At 37.4% G+C, this 21331-nt stretch overlaps 1 pseudogene; it reads left to right on the forward strand.

Moving 5' to 3' along the window:
* The window catches only part of LOC124232266 (anosmin-1-like), a 62979-nt pseudogene that overhangs the window by 20784 nt on the left and 20864 nt on the right, over positions 1-21331 (forward strand).

A 21331-nucleotide genomic window follows, 5' to 3' on the forward strand; every position in this document is an offset into this window, starting at 1 on the left:
CTGGAACTATTCAAGCGTCTATAGTCAGAAAGTAGAAGAAAAGACATTTCAGAGTGAAATACAAATGTAAAAAAACATAAGCATTCCATGGTAGTAGAAAGTACTTGGTGGTGTGCATCAAGAAAGGCTGAGTTGAAAGGTATGCTGTGTGATGAATATGTAAAATGTTCACAGAGGAGATAAATGCAAGGTAACTGGTAGTATATCAAAAAGATGGATGCCTTGAATGAGAGGCAGAGCAATTTCCTTTCGTTCTATGAAAAATGGGATGTAACTGAGGAGTGTGAGAAAGTGAAGGAGAGAACCTCTTTTATACTCGAGGAAAATAACTACAAAATACTGAGAAGAGGGAATGAGAGAAAAGAAATTGACTTGCAGGGAGAGGCTTTGGAAGTCTGTTGTGAAGGTCCAGACACGAGATGAAGGGCTTGAGGTCCAGGGGTCTCCATGGAGGCTGAATGATTTGGGAATTCCTAAAATCATCCAATGCAGTAAAGCAACAAGATGTTGGTAGGTGCAAGAACAAGTCCAAAGGTTCCTTACACATCCAAAACCGTGGAGTTGCCGTGAAGCTATATATGTCACACAGCACATTTCAGGGAGAGACATTTGAGCTGGGACTTTTGTAAATTCATTCAGCAGGCTGGTGGATGGGGGTGCCTGCAGTCCAGAGAGGGACTGGGGACAAGTTTGAGAATCATTTGGTTAGTAGAAATATTTTAGTCATGAAGTGAACCCCTAATGTAAGATTAGGCACTGAGAAGAAAGAAACTTTATGATACAAGCTTGCAAAACATCCCCTAGTGACAGAACAGGAGCACAGACTGCCTGAAAGAAGTCCCATGCCAACCAGGAAAAGCACGGACAGAATCAGAATGTGCAAGGGATTTGCAGATCTGTGAAAATTATCTCTTTTCTCTGCCTTTTTAAGTGGCTTTTCCCAATTCAAAATGTGGAAAGAAGCAGAAAATTTAGAGAGAAACCTGAGACCAGGTCATAGTTCCAAGCAACTTACTCTTTCTCAGACTCAATTCCCTGTTGTTCCAAATGTAGATACTTTCCCCTTCATGCAGGTTATAAAGTCACAGAAATGACCAGTTGGGATAACTTCACGGTAAAGTAAGGGTCAATATACAGATATAAGCCATTAGCAAACCAAAATAGACAATGCTATGGGTTTAGTGAGTGTGTTTTCTAGAAAATGACTTTTAAAAATCAATGACCTGTTTAGCAGATATAAATATGCCATGTTTAGACTATCCCATTCCATCCACCTAAAGGTTTGATGACTTTTAAAAATTTCCCCAAAGACCTAGCTTGAGTTACGAACAAAATGAAATGAGGTGAAATTTAGCCGTGTCACTAATGTGCATCAGATCTTATTTATATTTTGCAAATGTAATTTACATTTTTCAATGTACATTTTGAATTTTCAATGTACATTTTGAAAATTCATTCACACATTTTTCAGTTTCTTCTCTGTTTAAATGTAAGAAATGGGAAAAGAAATAGAGCATTCTGAACTAACTTTTTCAAATGAATTCTCAATGCTTTAGGCAAATATTCATTCTCAAGAGAAAATGATATTAATAGCAAATGATGTTCTTTGTCTTGATGGCATTGAAGATCAAGGTACCATAGACTGTACCTAATTCAGTTAGTTTTACATAATCCTAGAGGTATTATAAATTTGTTTTAAAATTCCCTTTCCATGATGGCTACTATTTTGAACTGTGGTTCTTAAATCTTTCAGTCTCTAGACAACTTGCATGTACTCTGTGGGGAAAAGCAATCAAAATGATTAACTACTTTAAAATGAGACAACTGTGAGGGACTTTTGAAGCAAGGCACTCACTCATGCCAAAACCAAACGTTATAAATTCATCTTTCTGCAATTTTAAACTGTAGGTCTATAGGAGATAGCCCCAGCAATCAACTGGGGAATCCACAAGCCTCATGCTTTGGAAATCATTCTTAGAAGATTTGACCGTGTGCGAGGATTGAGCTTTAAAATGTTTACCTTAAAAGGAAAACTCCTTGAGATAGACAGTAGGGTGAACTTGGGAACCATGTTATAATCAGTTTGGAATTTATCAGTAGGAATGGGAAAAAGACTTGAAACGCTTTATGACTGTCACCTTGTATGCATTGCATGTTAACCTCAAGTGATGCAACCTGGTAACATTGTTCATTTAGAAGAATGCACATAAAAGAATTGCTTTTGAGAGTACTGGAGAGAAAAAAACTTTAGATTCAGAATCAGGAATCAGTTTATACCCCTTAAGAAAAATGGGAAAGCTAAACTGAGGTTAGTGTCAGAATAATTCAAATGTGAAACCTTAACATGGAGAGGCCACTTTTATGAAAGGAAGTAGAGTATTGGTTATCATCAGATGAGACTGATCTCCTCTATAGATTTTCTTCTTCCAACTTTCACCTCACTCTAAGTCAGACACAGATTGTTTTAATTGACGTGGTCCTGTTTCAGGTGTCCCCCTGAAACCCAGAAAAGAGTTATGATTTACAGAACTGCTAACTGGACAGCTGGAGATTAAGTGGTCCTCAAAATTCAATGTTTCAATTGAGGCTGTGATCTGTGTGGTACAAAGAAGATGGAATTATGGAATCCATCCTAGTGAAGACGATGCTACACTTTGGCAGACAGTAGCGCAGGTGAGTGCTTCATAGACTTTTTTTTCCTTTGAGATGATGTCTACCTACACACCTACAGATAGAAAATTAATTTGATATACCTTAGGCAAAATAGCCTGACTACTGAAATCACTTAATCAGAAGTGGAAATACTGCACATATCTGTGGAAGACAGGATGAGCTCTGCAGGTATGTACCACCCACTACAACTAGAAACGTGACTATTGTCTTAATTTGCTCAAAATACATGTGGAAGGGAGATAATATTTTAAGCTAAGTGTTCACTTTTATTTCCCCCAAGAACTGTATTTCCTTGAAATGAAGTTAGAGTAAGAGAGTAAGAGAAATGCAGCAGTGTTAGGACTAGTTAATATGATATTTGGTCATCTCAGTGACTTCTATTCTATTTCTCCTACATCTACAGAAGGACTGTAGGAGCATGGAGTAAGATTCATATCACAAAACTATTTAGTCAGAAGTAGCCAATGGCTCATAAATCTTTGCTAAGTGCTTTCTTCTTTGTCTTAGTCCATTTGCAAACTGATACGCCACCTGGATGGCCGCACTCTCAGAATTTGTCTTAGCTGTGCTTCTCCCTCTTCTGTCTTGTGAATGAGAAAAGCAAAATATTTTCTGTCTTTTTAAGAGCTGCAAAATGGACTGCCAGCTGCAACAAAACTACATGCATATAGAAAAAGAATAAATTCTCAGTGTGAAATTGCCTCATGCTTTTCTACGACTAAAATGCCTTCTCCACATGAATGACAATTGGGAAAAATCCTCACCTTATGTTGATCAGGTCATTTTTCTCCAAGGACAAGATTTCCATTATTTTCTTAAGTAAATGTAACATAAATTTCAGTATTCAGGTGTTCGGAAGAGGAATTTGTTTTTTTTCCTCAATAGTAGTATCTCAAAGAGAACAAACACCAAAACAGTTTAAAGACCTCCCCAAAATAAATGAGAAGTTTGCTGTAAAAAACATATCTCAAATTAGAAAAAAAAAACCTAGTCAAATAAATTTAGAAATTCTATTGCATACCTATTTTTTAAGAAAAGAAAAAATTTGCTTTAATAAAAATAAAGATGTTCAGAATATAGCCTAAAATTCTATTTGATTTACATGATGTGCTCCCTTAAACAATGGTACAATATCATTTGTAAATTTTCCAAATTATTTAACAATTTCTGAAAGTAACTGATAAGATCATCTCTTTCATCCTTTCTTCTTTTAGAAGGAGCAAAGATCTTGAATTATTATTATTATTCCTATTCTCCCTAGTAACCACATGTAATAATAGTTCCTTTCTTTGTCTGCTAAATGCTGTGGCTATCATGCTGATTTTAGTCTATCAAATTCAAGGCTAAAACACTCAGTGGGGAAGTCAGTGAAAATGTTGTCTCAATTTCTACCAGATGAGGTAGAAAGCCATGTTTAAGAGTTCATATTCTTGGGGCCGGCTCAGTGGAGCATTGGTTAAGTGTGCTCGATCTGCTTCTTGGCTGCCCATGGTTTGCTGGTTCAGATCCCAGGTGCGGACATGGCACCGCTTGGCACACCATGCTGTGGTAGGCATCCCACATATAAAGTAGAGGAAGATGGGCACAGATGTTAGCTCAGGGCCAGTCTTCCTCAGCAAAAAGAGGAGGACTGGCAGTAGTTAGCTCAGGGCTAAACTTCCTCAAAAAAAATAAATAAATAAAAAAAGAGTTCATATTCTTCCTTTGATTTCAGAAATGTTTAGCTTCTTTTATACATTAAAATAAATAGGACAATTCTTTTGAATAAATTACTATAAACTGAGGTTTGGGAAGGTTTTTGTTTTTTTGTTTTTTTTTTTTTAAAGATTGGCACCTAAGCTAACAACTGTTGCCAGTCTTTTTTTTTTTTTTTTTCTGCTTTTTCTCTCCAGCTTCCCCCAGTACGCAGTCATGTGTATTTTAGTTGTGGGCCCTTCTAGTTGTGGCTTGCGGGACTTCACCTCAGCATGGCTTGACGAGCGGTGCCATGTCTATGCCTAGGATCTGAACCGGCAGAAGCGTGAACTGCCAGAGCAGAGCAGGCAAACATAACCACTTGGCCACAGGGCTGGCCTCTGGTAAGGTTTCAATTCAAGTCTTCTTCCCCAGTGTTATTCACTGAGTGCCAAGTTGAGTTTGACACTAGGCATAGATGAGGCATAGAATATAGGCATTCATTCCTTGGAATTCGAGTCAAGGTCTGCAGATCTACCATAGATCACTGTTGAAAGCAGATATATTTTCCCCTAGCTTTATGATGGAGAGAGGTATGAATACTGTTAATGTTATTTGACATCTTGGGACTATAGCAGTAGAGACAGAAAAACCTATTGTACTTTCTCAATGTCCAGTGTTTTTCTTTGGGCATATATTAGACAAGGATATATTAACATACTTCACCCTTCAGGACCAGAACTGGGTCCTTGCAGATGTTACATGATTTCCTCAAATGAAGAAAGAGTCTTGCATTGCAATTTATTGCAATGTACTTACAGAAATTGTCAGCATTCTCTAAATGTATGGATTCTCCTACCTACTTCTAAAATATTTGGCATACAAGTTGAAGAGGCATCTTCTTTCTATAATCTAAAGATTTAATTTTCTTGTCTATAATGTAATGATTAGGTCATATATATTTACTCATATATATAATTGATTGAATCCATCAAATGCTATGTTTAGTCACCAGATTTAAAAGTAATCGAAGCATTGCTCATAGATTTTGACTTCCAGGGATCTTTATCTGGAAGGGTAGAGGTAGAGGGACGTCAAGGTTGTGTTGCATTGCCCGATGAGTTGGTGTATTTTTAAAACAGTCCTGATTGCCATGTCACAATAAAAGGTTCTCTGTGCCCTGTGACATTTCCCCTCAGACCACAGATGAGTCGGTTCAACTGACTGACATACGACCCAGCAGGTGGTGCCAGTTCCAAGTGGTGGCTGTCAACGTCCATGGGACCTGAGGCTTCACTGTCCCCAGCAAACACTTCTGCTCCTCCAAAGGTCAGTCTTGCTTTCCTGCCCCAACACTCTCCTTCCTTCTCAACACACATGGGATGCTGATTCATGGTGTCTTCATGTTCACATTTATGGTGGGCCAACAGGTGGGTTTGCTGTTCTTAGCGAATGAGATGTGTTTGACGGTTCCATGAGACTTTATAATGAAGTGCATCCCTCGGTTTTACCTTCAAGCTGTCACAGAACATAATATAGTGGCTTTTTCTGAACTTTGAAGTGGTGGTTTTCCCTCATCAATTTCTCTTGTGGCTTTGCCTCAATATTCTACATCAAGCATCATTCAATTAATTTTTGGAGAGAAAAGTTTAGTTTGAGCTGCTTTGAACACAGCATTTTTTCTTGAAATGATTGCTAAATTGAGTGTGAATTAATCTCTTTTGTTTCATGACATCCAGAACTTAAACCTCACCTGAGACACTTTATCATTCCCATAATTTTTTTCAGTTCTCATTTCATTGCTATATTAAAGCCTCTGTGGAACCCAGTGATTACTAACAGTGTTACATTTGTGGTTAGTTTAGAGTCTGGGATAGTTGAAGGACATAATTTAACTAGATGTTAATAATACCTCCATATTTATTTCTCCAATTGTGTTTAGATGGCTGTGTGCCTTATGAATTAATTATATACCTACTTGGCTGCTCATCAACATCCAGTTTCACAGTAGAGATTCCTTTGGTTGTTCAATTACTAATCAGGAGTTATCTTCTTATGTGGAAGCTGATTTAAATTTATTTTAAACAGAATGCATTGTGATATTAAGCAATACTGTAAGACATAACATCAATCATATGTCTTTCATTATGGGAATGTTAGAACTGGGTGTATTAGTTGCAGTTTCTGTTCCATGACTGGGAGATTTTTTGGCTAATCTGTACATTTCTCACTATATAATTTTGGCATTCCCTTCTCTGCATAGTCATAGGTCTCATGTGGGAAACTTGAAATCAAAATAATATTTGGATTCTATTTCAGTGTATGTTTTGGATTTTTAGTTACTTCTTGTAAAAAGTCCTTTTAAGAAAGGAAAGGTACATTTTTTCCCCTAATGAGGCAAATACAGTAAGCAAACTTGAAAGTGAAATTATAAATAAAGACATCAAACTTTGCCCTAAGACTGTGACTCCAACTGGTCTGATGATTTAGAGAGGCAAGTGAAATAAATAACTAATTGTGAGTTAGGAACTGAGGAGCAATAAAAGGATTGAGAACTCTTTACCTTGGGTTTCATGATTCAAAGGTGATCCAGGCACACTGTGGTCAAAATCTGTTACCATTTGTTTAGTTGCTTGCAGAATCTAGTCTGGTGCACTCTATTCAAGGCTGAAAATTCAGACAGGCAGAATCAGTTCCCAGCCTCTGGAGACAGATGTTGAATATGTTTAACAGCTGAGTGGGATCTTGGCAGAGGTCCTTTGACAATCCCCAGGGCTAGTCACGTGGCTGTAATTTCCTAAGAGGCATCCATTCTGGGGAAATAGTGAAGCCATGCTGTCCCAACACTTCTTAGTCTATCTCTCTGAGCACCTTAATAGCCTAGAATCAGAGCTGCATCCCTCAAATTTAAATTAGCTTTTGTTGAATGAAAAGGCACAATTTTTTTGAAACACTGAAGTCATCTTTAAAATGTTGTTCTATGTCTTGCTTTTACAAATATGCCCAACATTGAGCATTCCAATCTTTAGTTCTTGCAATCCAAAAATACCTGCACAGCTTTATAGCAGTTTCTTCTGTGGTTTTAGTGAAGATGCATCAGAGTGATGGGACTATAATAGATTCACTAAACAGTTGAAGACATTTCCCCCAAGATGTGTCTAAGGGATACTTAACCATTTATGAGATGGTACCACATCTTTCCTCATCTTACTCAAATCTCTTCAAACATAGCAATTTGCCTTACTGTGAAAACGATTTTTAACAATCTTATTGAAATATAATTTGCATATCATAAAATTCCTTCATCTTAAGTGTACAGTTCAGTGATTTTTAGTATTTACTGAGTCATGAAGCTATCACCATCATCCAGTTTGTGAACAAATTCATTACTCCAGTGAGATCCATTCTTTCTTCCTGGGAAAAGTCAAACTGAGAGGTGGAAATAAATGACTTCCTTTTTGTGTTTTTGGCTTGCCTTTTTATCATGCATGTTTCATGCCCTTTTATTCAACAAATATTTGTTTAGCACCTACTGTGTGTTGGGCACTGTTCTAGGCCCTTGGTGTAATAAGTGAATGCAAGGATAAAAAAAGTCTGTTCTTGTGGAACACACACACATACATATTCATACTAGATGGGGGCAAGAGGAAATAGTACATAAAGTTAATAAATCAAATACTCTAGTATAGTAGGGTAGATAGTGATAACTGGCAATAAAAATAATGGCTAGCACCCAGGAGGTGTAGGAAGTAGTGTTTTTTGGGGTATGTTTTTTAAAGTTTTATGGACGATAATCAAAGAAGTTTTTTCTGAGAAAGAGATCTTTGTATAAAGGAAGTGAAGGAGTCAGCCTTGAAACAACGTGAAGGAAGAAAAATTTAGTCGCAGGAAATGGTAGAAGCCAAGGTTCTGAGGCAGAAGTGAGCTTGCAGTATTCATGGAACAGCAGGGGAGCCTGAGGGCTGAGAAGGGGACAAGGCAGGGAGCAGAAGATGAAGAATGAGACGAAGGAAGGAGGTGGATTTGTTGGGTCTTGATAGCCATTGTAAAGAGTATGGTTTTACTCTGAGTTAGACGGGGGACCGGCTGGGACATGTTGAGCAAAGCACTGACATGATGCAACTTAGATTTTAGTAGGACCAATTGAAAGGTGAGGGGAGGCGGAAGCAGGGAAGCCAGTGCAATATTCCTCGTCAAAGATGGTGGTCAGGGGGATAAAGCCAGAAGTGAACTGAGTAGGGGATGCAAATGGAAAGATAAATCTGATAGGAATTCAGAATTTGCCAGGGCTTGCAGGAAATGACTAGTGTCAAGAATGACTCCAGAGTTCTTTTGTCATGAACTGCTGAGGAAAGAATGGGGTTGCCAATTTTAAAATGGAGTTACTGAGAGAAGGGATTATTTAATGGGAAAAGTCTTTTATGTCTTTGGGGGTACACATATTTCTAGAACAGGAGTAACCATTTAAAAGTCAATACGACTGCTATGTTTTAGGCCCTTTTCTGCAAACAGGCTTTTCTGAGGAGAGATGTACCAACCTGAAGGATATTGGACATTCTGATAGAGTTGCAGTTGAGAAATATGAGTAATGAAAGACAGAAGCTGAATTCTACCTTAAAATTTTCCCAGTAAGGCAGGAAGCGTCTTACAGGGATAATGGAATCATTCTAAAAGTGGAAGATGGTGAGGGTTGCATAACTTAGTGAACATTTAGAAGTCACTTGATTATACATATAAAAAGAGGAGTGAATTTTATGGTATATAAATTATATTTCCTCGAGATCATTAAAATTTTTTTTCCCCAGTAAGTTACTTTTCTACATTTGATGAGATCAAGGCAAAGAAACATGGGATACCATTTTGTAAATGGTTAAGTATCCTTTAGACACATCCTGGAGGAAATGTCACCAGCTGTTAAGTGGATCTATTAGACTTCCATCATTCTATGTTGCATGCACACTGAAACCATAGCAGAATCTCCTGTAAACTCTGTGCAGATATTTTTGGTTTGCAAGAGTGTAAGAACTAACATCTGAATGTTCCTCATAGTGAGATGTATGGAAGTATGCCTTCTGGGTGTATTTGTAAAAGTAGGAAATAGAACAACATTTTAACAGTAACTGTGGTGTTTCTAAAAATGGTGTACTTCCATTTAGCAAAGTCCCATTTATTCCTACTGTGGTCCAGAATGGAAACTCTACCAGTTGTAAGTCTTCTAGTGGTTTAAAATTACTCTAAGAAAGAATTATGGCTTCCAAAATAATAGTCTGTGCAAAGGGTAAGCAATTATCTTGTGTATTTTGGTTGGGTAGAGGACCAGCCATGATAATTTAAGGCTGGGTCAAGGGAAAGAAGAATGAATTTTTTCTGTGTACCATGAACGCCTCTGAAAATGCAAGTTAAATTAAATAGAAAAACCAAAAATCTTAATAAATCAGGTTTTATTTAGTTTAGGCTCGCTGCGTGGTATCCCAAAATTCTTGTCATCCTCTTCTTGTGGTTATGTTTAAATACAAAATGAGTTTCTGATTTGCCAGAATAGATTGACTACTAAGTTAATTTCCTCCTAACTCATTTATTTTCCCAAAACTTAATGTTAACCTCTTTGAATACCTATTTTTATAGAAAATTCTGGGTTATTCATAAATTGGTAACTCTGTTTCATACTTTTCTTCCTCCCAGTGAATACCATTTTTGAGTTTTATTCCTAACAGCAATCTTTCACAGAAGAAATGTGTGGTTACAGAATGGATAAAATTGATAATTTTTGCTTTTGACAGAGAGGCCAAAGTAGGGGTAGGGATATTTTCTATACTTACTTAAATTTTTATAGTATCTTTACCCCTGGTACTGGAGAAGGAAAATTGGGTTCAATAATAAAAATTAAAATTACAAATAATTTAATAGTCTAATAATAATGCCCCTTTCTACTTTTTATCTCTTTATGTAGAAAATTGACATGGTAACCATTGAAATGGTGAATAACCTTCCTAGGTCACTCCTGGGATGAATTACTTTTCTAGCCAACAAGCCTACCTGTTCTTAGCAGCTACCAAAACTTCTCTATCCTTTTCCATGTGCAGCAACCATAGGAAATATCAGAACACAAGGTGTAGATATATCCACCCTATTCCATGTGGAACAAACCCTAGAAAGCATCAGAACACAAGGTGTAGATGCACCTGTCTATTCATAAGTGTATTGGCACATGCTGCTAGAATGTGATTCCTGACACAGAGAGATTACCTGTCAAAGACGGAATGCACCTCCAGAAGCTGATGCAAGTTAAGGCTTTGAGTGGAAGTGGTTTCCTGAGGAAGTGACCCAGGAAACAGGGGTGAGTGAGAGGAGAAGCAAGACCTGGAAGAGAAGGAAAAAATTAAAAGGCACATTCTCATGCTAGTTACCACCATGGGCAATCAGAGCTGCTTCTCCATGGAGAACTCAGTAATTGAATGCAAGCTCTTCCCTGTTGTATCTATCCTGTGGGCATATCTCTCCTTTGCTCTCAATCCAGACAAAGGCTTAGGGAGGAGGCTGGCATTTAGAAATTGAGCTGATATGCCCTGAAAGCATAAAGTACAAGGGAATAAAATGGGGATGCTGAGGGCATCTGCTGTTTACCTCTTGTTTTACTCAATAGGCATGATTCCTGTTACAGATATATCTAATATATTTTGAATTATGATATAAAATAAATATATTAGCAGTTGCATGAACAGAATGTGGTGAGATTGTAAAAGGAATCCCAGTGTCCCCAATATTCCCAGGCTTAATCTTCTATGAGACAAAGGGAATACCTGGCAACAGGCATCCATCTCTGGGCTCCTTTTCTTCTGTCCCATGCCCCATCTCTTTCCCAGCATCAGACGAGTTTCACATAATTGCCAACTTATTTGAATAAGAAAACCACCCATTTTTAACTAACAGCGATCCCAAATATGTGAACAAACAATTGGAAGGGACAGTTGTAACAATGGAAGATGTACTTTTTGGGTTCCATGTTGTACTGGCTTGTCTGTTCCAACAAATTGGTGTTTTACTCTTCCTTGATCATGCTGATATTTATTAAAGGGGCAAAAAATCTTGCGTCTATGGCATGCTAATTTTGGAAATATATACTGCTAAGTACTACTGCCTGTTACAAGATTTTATTTAGAAGTTGGTTGAATTTGGGAAATGAAGTGCTTTTGGCTGTTGTGGGGACCTCCATGTGTCAATATGAGCAGTGAAAGAAGGAAGACTTCCAATTTGTGTCTTGTATAAAGCAGAATCCGAATCTCTTTTTTTGGCCTGTTGCCAAAAGCAGGCAGACATTTCTTGGGACGTTTGAGATGAGTCAAGATCAATTTAACATTATGAAATAACACACTTTTAAAGGATCTTATAAAGAGAAATTTACAAGTCCAACTTATAGTGTCATTAACCTTATACGTCACCTTTTACTTATATGCTCTTCTCTCTGAATCCAGTTTTCCATGTCTTTTGTCCTTATTTCCCCATGTGTATCGGATACACAGAAGCAGGCAGCATTGTTTTCACAGCATACACATATCACACTGGATGTTATTCCACACGTACATTCTGGCATGTTAGTGGAACGAGAACAGCCATCACTGTTGGTTGTGAAGCTCCCTGCTGTGCGCGGGGACCCATGACTTTGTATGCTGATCCACAGCTGCTCCATATGTGCCATTTCCAGTGGGCAAGACTTTGCTGTACATCTGTCTTGAAACTATTTAATAGTTGGAAATTTGCTGGCAGTGCAGCTTCTGCAGCTTCTGCAGGGTGATTTGGGGTTTGTTTGCTTTTAGTGAGGAAAGGAAAACTATACCAACTGCTCAGTCTGGAAGGAAAAAAAGTATTAGAACTAGTTTCTAATTAGTTGGAGGATTTGTGACTAGTTATAATTACTGTTCTTATAATATAACTGTACTTGATCACTGTCACATTCTTCAAGAGGTATTCCTATGATGCATTTCAGTGGGAAGTTTGATCGCTGGGCTTCACTTGAGGAAATCTAATAATAAACAATAAAACTAATATTCATTTTCGTAAAACATATATGTTCATGTGTCACTTAATGATGGGGATATGTTCTGAGAAATGTGCTGACATTCATCGTTGTATGAATGTCCTAAGAGTGTACTTATACAAACCTAAATGGGATAGGCTACTACAACCTAGGCTCTAGGGTACTAACCGTATGGACCTAATCTTATGTCATTTATGTGGTCTGTCGGGGACCAAAACATCGCTATGTGGTACATGACTGCATTGTTCCTCTATATGTGTACGTGCATATATGTGCATATATATGATTAATTATTTGTAGTGGTCATTTTCTTTATTGCCATCCATAAGCTGCTCAGTCATTTTAACATGCAGGAGTGAGTTTCTGTGTTTAACAAATAGCGTCATCTGGAAACCTATAGGAGCCTGCCTCACAGTAAATGATGGCTTTCTCCTGTGATGGTCAGAAGTGCTTCCTTCTCATGAGATTTCACATAGTGCAATAATAGACCTGCACTTCTGCAAGGGTGACAAGTCATTTTATATGTCACTTTACCCACGGGAAGCTGAAAGTTATTCCATCATGCTAAACCCCCGTGTGTATTACTTCGTAACTTGTGACATTAACCACAAAGATTAAGGGATTAAACCTTAAATCTATCTTTCTGGAACCCGAATGTTCCAACTTCCTTTGCCAAAAGTACCAATACGATCATTAATGAAAGGAATATCCAAGTCTTGACTGTTGTGAATAATGTCACAATGAACATAGGGGTATGTATATCTTCATGCCTTTGTGTTTTCAAGTTCTTTGGATAAATACCCAACAGTGGAATAGCTGGGTTGTATGATAGTTCCGTTCTTAATTTTTTGAGGAATCTCCATATTGTTTTCCATAGTGGCTGCACCAGTTTGCATTCCCACCAGCAGTATATTTGTGTTCCATTTTCTCCACATCCTCTCCAACACTTGTTGTTTCTCTGCTTATTAATTATAGTCATTCTGATCCATATGAGGTTATATCTCATGTAGTTTTGGTTTGCATTTCCCTAATAATTAGTGATACTGAATATCTTTTCATGTGTCTATTGGCCATATGTGTATTTTCTTTGGAGAAATGTCTGTCCAGATCTTTTGCCCATTTTTCAATTGGGTTGTTAGGTTTTTATTGTTGAGATGTATGAGTTCTTTATATATTTTGGATGTTAACCGCTTCTCAGATAAACGGTTTGAAAATATCTTTTCCCACTCAGGTTGTCTTTTCATTTTCTTGATGGTTTCTTTTGCTGTGCAGAAGCTTTTTAGTTTGATGTAGTCCCATTTGTTCATTTTTTCTTTTGTTTCCCTTGCCCAGTCAGACATGGGACTTGAAAATATGCTGCTAAGACTGATGTCAAAGAGCATACTGTCTATGTTTTCTTCTAGAAGTCTCATGGTTTCAGGCCTTATAGCTGAGACTTGGAAACAACCTAAGTGCCCATAAAGTGATGAATGGGTAAAGAAAATGTGTTATGTATACACAATGGAATACTACTTAGTCATAAAAAGGGTGAAATCTTGCCATTTGTGACAACGTGGATGGACCTTGAGGATATTATGCTAAGAAAAATAAGTCAGAGGGAGAAAGTCCATACCATATGATCTCACTTATAAATAGAAGATAAAGACCACAACAAACAAACACATGGAGATAGAGATTAGATCGGTGGTTACCACACAGGAAGAGGAGAGGAAGGGGTCAGAAAGGGGTAACTAGGCATATGTGCGTGGTGATAGATTATAATTAGCCTTTTGGTGGTGAACACAATATAATCTACAGAGAAACTGAATATAATAATGTACACCTCAAATTTATATAATGTTATAAACCAATGTTACCTCAATGAAGAAAAAAAGAAATATCCATGAAGTTGGATATTCATGCTAAATATTTCTTGCACTAGAAATCACACAAGTTGTATATAAATTGAAGGAGCTAATACAGCCTCTCTATTTCAGTTATCTTTGAGAGTGTGCTTGCTTTCTGCTTTCTGAAATGTGTTCTGAAGATGACTGTGAAGGTCCTCAGGAGTGAAGTGAAGCAGAAACAAAATTGAGATGGGAGAGAAATGCTCTGGTTTAAGCCTAAGAGGGAGGGGTGGGAAAAGTGCTGGTCTTGTGATGTGAATCTGACCCTCTTGTCCTAAACTCTTGAACAAGTGAATTAAACTCTCTGAGCCTCAGTTCCCTCATCTGTAGAATGGGAACAAAATGCCAACATTTAATCAACAAAGTGAAACCATGTGCTTATAAAAAATAAACAGTGCTCATGTCAAATTTCAAAAAGCTAATAGTATCCCTTCTTTTGAAAGACTCTAGATCAGGGGTTGACAATCGATGGCTGGTGGTCCAAATTTGGCCTGCTGCTTATTTTTGCCAATATGGGTTTATTGGCACACGGCCATGCTCATTTGTTTACATTCCTGTCTCTTGCTGCTTTCCAGAATTGAGTAGTTTCAACGGAGATTATATGATCTGTAAAGCCTTAAATCTTTACTATTTGCCCCTTTACAGAAAAAGTTAATTTCTGCTCTTGCCTATTGTGGTGGACACTTTCCCCATTCAAGGGTTTTACATGTTTACCTTCTGTTAGGATGTTGGCCCATGGTGACGATGATGCAATATAACATATGTAGAGCATGTGGTGTGTGTAGGTGTGTATTGTTAGAGCTTCAATGCCCTCCTTTCCCTTCATTTTTTTCTCACTCCTGGCTCTGCTACAAATTATGTGAATGACCTTGGACAAGTCACTTTAGCTCTCGAATCCCTATGACCCTTACCAGTTAAAAAAAAAAAAAGCCAAATAAGTAAATTGTACAATCCCTTAGGGCTTTATCATAATATAAGGTCCTTGTGTGTGTATCTATATGTATTTACAAGCAAACTTCCAACTACATTTTAAAATTCAAATATAATTAAAACATCATGCAAATTGAAAAAAGACTTTGTATAATTCAACAAGGCGAATATGCTTTATTTCATAATATGGGGAACCATTTCACAAGGCAGCAAATAGCTTGAATATAGGCATTTGCTAGGACTGAATAAAATCCTCTGGATCAGATAAATGGGACAGACTCTTATATGAATTCTACAGTGAATAAATGGATGAATGAATAGAGAGTTTACAGATATTGTGCAGTTTCAGGGTGAGAAGCAGGTGATCTGTACAGTTCTCTTTTGACTTTGTAACTTAATAGTGATTGTTTTAGGGGAGAAAGCAATGGGAGTGTCTCATCTTGGTAATGGAAGTATTAGATCTTGGTATTGTAAATAGTCAAAGTGGGCCTTACTCTTTTAAGAAAAATGTAAAGCAAATATTTTAAAACATTATTTCCTCATGTTATTTTCGTAAATTATTCGTTTCATGTTTCATAATGGTTCATTAAACTAGAGGATAATATTTTCAATTATTGTGGTTACATCTAAGGTATGAAAATTTTTCCGGGACAGTAAATAATGATATAGTGAATGATGTAGATTTAGGAAATGATGAAATACTTAATACTAGTTGACCTTCATAAAGTTGGAATTGCTTTTGAAGAGGAGACGATTTTGAGATTTTCCTATGAAACCAGAATATATGGAAAATTTTCAGCACATAGCCGTTCAAGGGTGTCATTGACACCATGAATGGCTGTGATTGTCTTTACACATTTTAATTTTTCTCTTGCCTTGAAGTGATGATTAGTGTGCAAACTAGTTTCCCTCTTAGAAAGGTCTGTAGCAACTTTTTGTAGGTTAAGATTGACTCGTAAGAGGCAAGGGCATTGCTTTGATTATCTTCAAACCAAGAATAGCCGTCCTTTGATTTTGCATTTCACTTTATGATCTTCTTTTGATTTTTCCATTCCAGTTTATACAGTTTAAAATTGAAACTGAAATGTCATCTTACAATTAAAGTTAACATGAGAAATCTGTTGTTCATTCCCCTTACGTACTGTGTGTGAGGCACTCTTCTCCAAGCCAGGAATACAGAAGTGAACAAAACAGATAAAGTCCTGCCCTCATGGAGCTTTCATGATCGTGAGTGGAGGCAGACAGCAAATAAAGTCTATAGTAAGTCAGTTGGTAGTAAGACCTGTGGAAAACAATAAAGCAGTAAAAAAACATGGTGAAAATGTTTTTGGTGGGGGTTGGGAAAAGCAGATAGCTCTTTTGGATAGGGAGACGTCTGGTAGACCCACAATAGGTAAGGAGCTAGCCATGAGAGTATCTGGGGGACGGCATTTAGGCAAAGCCATGGAAAAAGCCTCAGTAGCATTTTGGTTTTTCTCTCTAAGAAATAGCATGGGTACCAGTGAGGCTAGAGCAGAGGGATCAGGTGAGCTAGAAGGAAAGGTGGTTTGGGAAATAATATGTGGCAAGAACTTGCAGGACTTTTGGCAGATTACTAACACTTTGACTCTGAGATGGGAAGCCATTGAGAGCTTCCGAGCAGGGAAGAGATAAGCATGTTCTGTGTAGCAAAGAATCCCCTGGCTCCTGTCTTGAGAAAAGGCTCTAGGGAGTCAGCATCAGAACCGGGGGGCACTATTAGCAGGCCTTTGCAATAATCGGGGAGACATGATGGTGGCTTACTTCAGGGTGTTGGAAATAGTGCAAAGCAGTTAAATTCTGGATATAGTTTGAAGGTAGTGTTAACAGGATTTGCTAAAGGGGTATGAAGGCAAAAGAAGCGTATGACTTCAAGGTTTTGGGTTTGGGTTAAGGGGAAGGAAGGAATTTCTGATGGGGCATCTGTGGTAGGTGCAGCATACTCAGAAGGATCATGATTTTGGTGTTGTATACAGAACTTTCAAGTTGCCTTTGACACCTCCATGTGGAGCTGATAGGAAGACCCTTGATTACTTGGATCTGAATTCAGAGGCAAAGTCTATGTTTGAAGACATACTTCTGAGTCATCAGCACAAAGTTGTATTTAAAGCTGTGACCTGTGTGAGATCCTAGAGTGAGAGTAGGTGACAAGAGAAAAGGCTCCCAGGTTCTGAGCTGGACACTGTCCTGTTTAGAGATGAAGGGATGGGGAGTAACTGGAAGGGGAGGCTGAGAAGCGAAGTAGCATCGCCCAGGACTGAAGGGAAATCTAGTAGGGAGTGGTGTCAAGTGGAGAACGTGTTTCAGAGAGAAGACTGGGATCAGCACTGTCAGATGCACATGAACAATCAGAGTGGGTCTTCTTGGATGGCTCCACTGAACCAGCATAGCAAGGAAACCTGAGTACTATGTACCATAATAACAGGAAAAAGCATTTGCTGCCTTACCTGGAACTAAATAATGTTTAGACCTCTTGGTTTGTTGCCGCCAGAAGCAGCAGTTTTCAGCTTCTGGCCTGTAGATCATCGACTAAAGAATTACCTGTGTGTTTCACATAAATATATATATATATATATAACATATATATACACGTATATATAATATATAAATATTGTATATGTATATTATGTGTATATTATATATATTATATATAATATAATAATATACATTTTATATATATTATGTATGTGTATTTCTGGGCCCCACTCACACTTACTGAATCAGCATATCTGAGTGTAAGTCTTGGGCGTCCCAGAAAGTTCCTAATGGTGATTATTTGAGGAGAACCACTTGATCAACAGTATCAGGTAATGTCCTTTGGGTTAAGCACTTACCTAAAAAAGCAACTATGAAAGGTTCTCATTTTTAAAAATTAATTAACTGATCATGCCTCAGACCTTATATATCTTAGGGAAAAGAAAGAGACTTTTAAAAATAATTCATGTTTCCATCATTCCAAAAACATAAACGATCCTGAGAGTAAAACTATGTGTATTTTTCCTCCAGTTTTCTTCATTTTTATCCATCTATAACTTCTTTGCACCTCCACTGCAGATGATATTGTAATTAGAATTATTGACAGTGTTTTCCTGGGATTATGTCTTGAAATGAAACCACCTGTAAATAATTTATGGTAAGCAGCATCTACACTTCCTCAATTTATGGCAAAAAATGAAGGAAAGGCCCTCTAGCTTTGCACATGTTTAGTCATCTGCATATATATATGTAAAATGGAGATTTGTAGAGTAATAATTCCAGACCCTAATCTTCCTCTGACAGCCGAGAAGGTTTTGGTTTATGTGACAGACCAGAAATGGTGAAATTATAAGAAGGGAGGTTGTCTGTATGTCATCCAATTTGTGGATATGAAATGGCATGATTTGGTTTTGCTGATCTCTTGCTGTCAGCTAATGCAAGGACCAAAAGCTCCAGGACCACTAAGATGAAAGCAATTACTTGTGTGAGCTAGGTTTTTATCCTTTTGTCTTCAGAATTTTCAAAAGCTTCCTGTTTAATGTACTTTGCTTCCTGTTTAGTGTCAAACAAGTAAATTGAATTTTACCATGTTTTACAAAAATTTATTGATTTCAGTACAATCAAAATTTGACTGGGTTGTAGTGGTATGAAAATGTGTTGAAGGGTCCTTCTAGATTGGAAATATGGCCCAAACACATTTATCTTATTGTTTTGTAAACCGTATTTTAATTTGAATCTTAAAAACAGGATATTACATAGTATTTGTTTTCAACTTTTCTTTACATATAAAGGGCAATGCTCCATGCGTTGACCATGTAGTCAGCACATGTACAGAGATAGGGGTTTTCTTGTCGTCCTTGGTACTTGGGTCACTTGGTTCATCTTCCTGCTGGGATTTCAGATCCACCCACACCACCAGCTCCTGCCAATCTCTGGCTTGCAAACTCTACCTTCAATGGTGATAGGAGTGTGACTGTGGCTATTGTTTGGGATCTGCCCGAGGAACCAGATATCCCGGTGCATAACTACAAAGTGTTTTGGAGCTGGACCGTCAGCAGCAAGTCACTTGTCCCAATGAAAAAGAAGCGAAGACTATGGATGGGGTAAGTGAGAACCAGAAGGAAGAGTGGCATCTATTTTCAGCAGGTATTTGAACTCGAGGGAACTGATCTGAAAAGTGGCTTCTGTTAATATAAGAGAAGGAATGGATGAAGGAAAGCTTTCTATCCTTTTTGTTTAGACTGAGGAAGTTCAGAGAAGTGAAGACCATGCCACCTGTTTTGCCTTTGACATTTTAGGGAAAAACAGTTGCATTTAGTCCATTGATCTACTTATATCCAAATGGCAGTCACAACTCCAGAAATGAAAAGAACAAAATTTATCTCTGTCTTATCTGTATAGCTATAGAAATGATATAATTCAAAATGTCCTTTAGATTTAGGTCATCTTTTATTTCGTTTGAGATCTTTGTAAATCAAAGAGCACATCTTTATGAATTTTCTGTTGCAAGATATTTCCATCTGTCATCCAATCAGTAGAAGAGTAAACAGCCTAGGAAATGCATTTTTGACAATATGCTTTTCTCATTGATTAAAAGAACTTTGGCGTATTCTCCAGACACCAGGAAATAAAATCTTGTCTGAACCATTTTCTGCAATGAGATTTCTACGGTAATGAACCTTTTTCATCATATGAAATACTTAGTGCATAAAAAGGAGTTATGCAGTTTCCTTTTAGTATAGATTATTTTATCTTTTTGTTGTAAAACTTACGTAGACACCTTTCCCCATTGTTTATACAGTTGAATTCCATAAATAAATAAATATTTTAAAATTCTTTAAAGAGGATATCAAAACTTTTTTCGCACTGTAGATTCCAATGTCTGTACCACTTAGAATTATAAAACATGTCTCCAAAATTCCAAAAGTATCATTGAAGTTTAGCTGTGATACTACTTTGGTTTTATTTTAAAGAAACTTTCTGACAGTTCCATCTTTTATTTTGAAGGACTTTGTAACAAGTGATACTTGTTAATGAGTGCTTAGCTTGTAGAAAGGGCTGCAAGAACTAACTTTATGGAATCAAAGGGATGGAAAGCAAAATGTGATGTGATGAAATGCTGACAGCCCCCTCCACATACATACACATATGCATGCACACGCACACACACCATTATAACTGCCTACTGTTTGATGCTGCATTGCTGATGGATACATTTTTTCCTTCATAAATGTTAATACAACATATCTGACCATTTGTAGACTAGTTTTGTTTCAGCCTAGGGCCTATTTGATATCATCACGTGCATTACATTTTGACAAATGTTTTGAATTCTAAGACACAACCTTAATTCATCTCTATTACAAGTTCTTGCCAGAGACTTTACTATTATACCTGTAAGCCATAGAAAAAAACACTAGATTTGGAGTTATGAGACCCTGTGTTTCCATCTGGGTCCCACCATCAAATACTTAATCACTTGGGTATGTCACTTGATCTCTCAGTCTTAGTAGAATTTCTGTCTGACTTCAAGTTATTAGGCAAATTATATTGTTTTGACTTCATTTAATATCGAGCATCACACACAGAAAATTTATGCTTTGGCCTTTCTGTGAAATTTATTTTGATCCATCGTAAAACTAGATTTTCAGATCCTAAAGACGCAGAAAATTGTGTGATCGTAGAAAATTAAAGGCACACTTAAGGGAGAAGTTGGTATGTTTTGTAGTGACATCCAAGGTTTTGCAATGAAGATGAGAGCCAGGGATGGTTTTTGATGGAGTTCAGGTATATATTCTCTCCATTCGCAGTCTCAAAATTCTGTGGTCCTGGAAAGACTTCAGGCAGACTGTGAGTACAGTGTGGAACTGCAGGCCATCACGTACTGGGGGCAGACATGCCTGAAGAGTGCCAAGGTCTCCCTTCATTTCATATCCACACATACCACCAGCAATAATAAGTGACCTTATGGTTCTTCCCCAGCAGTTTCCAATCCAGCAAGCAATGAAATTGGGACACCACAGGGAGAGGGTTTTTTATTTAGAATCTTTACTTGGCAAATCTTCATGCCAATGAACAGGTAGCTATGTTCCTTGAACTACTATATATAAAAGAGTTTTACCTTTGAATTTTTTCTTAT

Source organism: Equus quagga, unplaced genomic scaffold, assembly GCF_021613505.1.
Source record: "Equus quagga isolate Etosha38 unplaced genomic scaffold, UCLA_HA_Equagga_1.0 HiC_scaffold_41_RagTag, whole genome shotgun sequence".
NCBI classification, from domain to species: Eukaryota; Metazoa; Chordata; class Mammalia; order Perissodactyla; family Equidae; genus Equus; species Equus quagga.